The sequence below is a fragment of the Elephantulus edwardii genome, unplaced genomic scaffold (genome assembly GCF_000299155.1).
Source record: "Elephantulus edwardii isolate Elephantulus edwardi_28Jun2011 unplaced genomic scaffold, EleEdw1.0 scaffold00460, whole genome shotgun sequence".
NCBI classification, from domain to species: domain Eukaryota; kingdom Metazoa; phylum Chordata; class Mammalia; order Macroscelidea; family Macroscelididae; genus Elephantulus; species Elephantulus edwardii.
Window position 1 is genome coordinate 199,212 of NW_006400210.1, and position 1,979 is coordinate 201,190.

General features: G+C 39.6%; 1 pseudogene; it reads right to left on the minus strand.

Moving 5' to 3' along the window:
- The window catches only part of LOC102870274, a 1,623-nt pseudogene extending 395 nt beyond the window's left edge, over positions 1–1,228 (minus strand).
- Between the last annotated feature and the right edge of the window lie 751 nt (positions 1,229–1,979).

The window sequence follows — 1,979 nt, forward strand, 5'->3', positions numbered from 1 at the left end:
TTTCTTCTTTAAGTTCTTAAATTTTTATCTGTCTCAGGGTCGCCAGAAGTTGACTGATGAGTAACTCGTGGTGTGTTCTGTGGGGCAGGATTAGGTGTCAAATCTCTACTCTTGTCATTTCTTTGCTTCCTATTTTGCCACTTTCTTCGCCTCACGCTTCCATTGATTTTTAAGGGCTGTCTTTGATAAAGGCTTATCACTTCCTGATTGTGGCTTCATATTCTGGGGTGGTTCAACCTCCTGCAGTTTGGTACTGGCGACTGGCTTATTTCTTAAAGCTGGGGGTCTATAAGCTGTTGCAACTTTAGGTTCTTCAGTGGGTACTTCACTTGGAACTGCTTGGTACTTTATTGTTTTTGCTGGAAATACTCCATCTAAAAATGGCTGCCACGTACACGTAACCTGCCATATTTCTGCATTTGATGCTACATCATATTTGTGTAAGACAGAGCCAGTATAATGCCAAATCTTGTACCCATTATTAACACGCAATCTGGGAGCATACGTGGCTGTTAAAATATGTTCCCCATCTGCACACCAAGCAAAATACGTAGAATCAGAGGCCACTGGTTTAGAAATAAGTTTGTAGTTTTCAACATCCCACACTTTCATTTGTCCTCTTAGATTTCCAAATCCAGCTAATACTAATATATGTCCATGAGGGCTGTAGTAGGCTGCATTTCAAGGACCAGTTCCAAAGTCAAATACAGGGTCGCATTTCAGGTTGAAAATTGTTGCTTTGGCAGGCATAAAACCATAAACAGCACAAAACTGGGTACAACAAGAACTCTAAACAACATCATAAACAGGACCATCTTTGGGTAATTTTACGACAGCACTTTCTCCATTTGTCCCATTGTAGTGCAGAGTCTGTTCCCCATAGTAGGAAGCTCCTGCCTTGTCAACATCTGTACTAGCTATTACTAACACAGCCGTGGCTTTTTTATTCCACAGCATTGTAACCTTATCAGCTTTAAAGAAGCTCTTGTTAACTGTGTGCTGAGGAAATTATCTGAGAAGCTGTACTCTATTAAAAGGAGTGTGGCATCAGGACTGGAGGGAGACTCATCAATAATCTGCATTATGCAGATGAAATAATCTTGTTTGTTGAAAATGAGGAGGACATGAAGCACTTGTTGCAGAAGATCAAGGAATGCAGCCTTTCGAATGGATTGAATCTCATTGTCAAGAAGACAAAGATTCTTACCACTGGACTGATAGCCAACATCATGACTTTGATCATAACCACTGCATTTATCAGCAGTTTGAGTTTAGAGAAATTGGAGTAGTTCAATTAGTTGTATTGAAACTTATACAAATCACTTTTGAAACATTATGTTGGTCTGCATAAAAAATATCGCATATATCCCTTTCTAGGAAGATGGTGCTGAAAGCAAAGAAGGAAGCCCTTGCCCCTCCCAAAACTGAAGCCAAAGCCATGGCATTAAAGGCCAAGAAGGCAGTTCTGGAGGGCATCCACAGCCACAAGATCCACATGTCACCCACCTTTCAGAGGCCTAAGACACTGAGACTCTGAAGGTAGCCCAAGCTTAACCACTATGCCATCATCAAGTGCCTCCTGACCATGAAAAAGATAGAAGATAACAACACACCTCTGTTCATTGTGGATGTCAAGTTCAGCAAGCACTAAATTAAGCAAGCTGTAAAGAATCTCTATGACATAAATTAAACAAACTGTAAAAAATCTCTATGACATTGATGTCAACCCTATGACTAAACCTGATCGAGAGAAGAAAGCCAATGTTTGACTTGCTCCTGACTATGATGCCTTGGATGTTGCCAACAAAATTGGGATCATCTAAATTGAGTCCAGCTGGCTAATTCTAAATACAAATCTTTCTCACAAAAACAAAACAAAGTAAAACAAAAAATTGCATATATTGTGTTTCATTCATATACATTGTGTTTTACACATTCCTTCATTCACATGTGTTTCATATTATCATACCCATTCATCA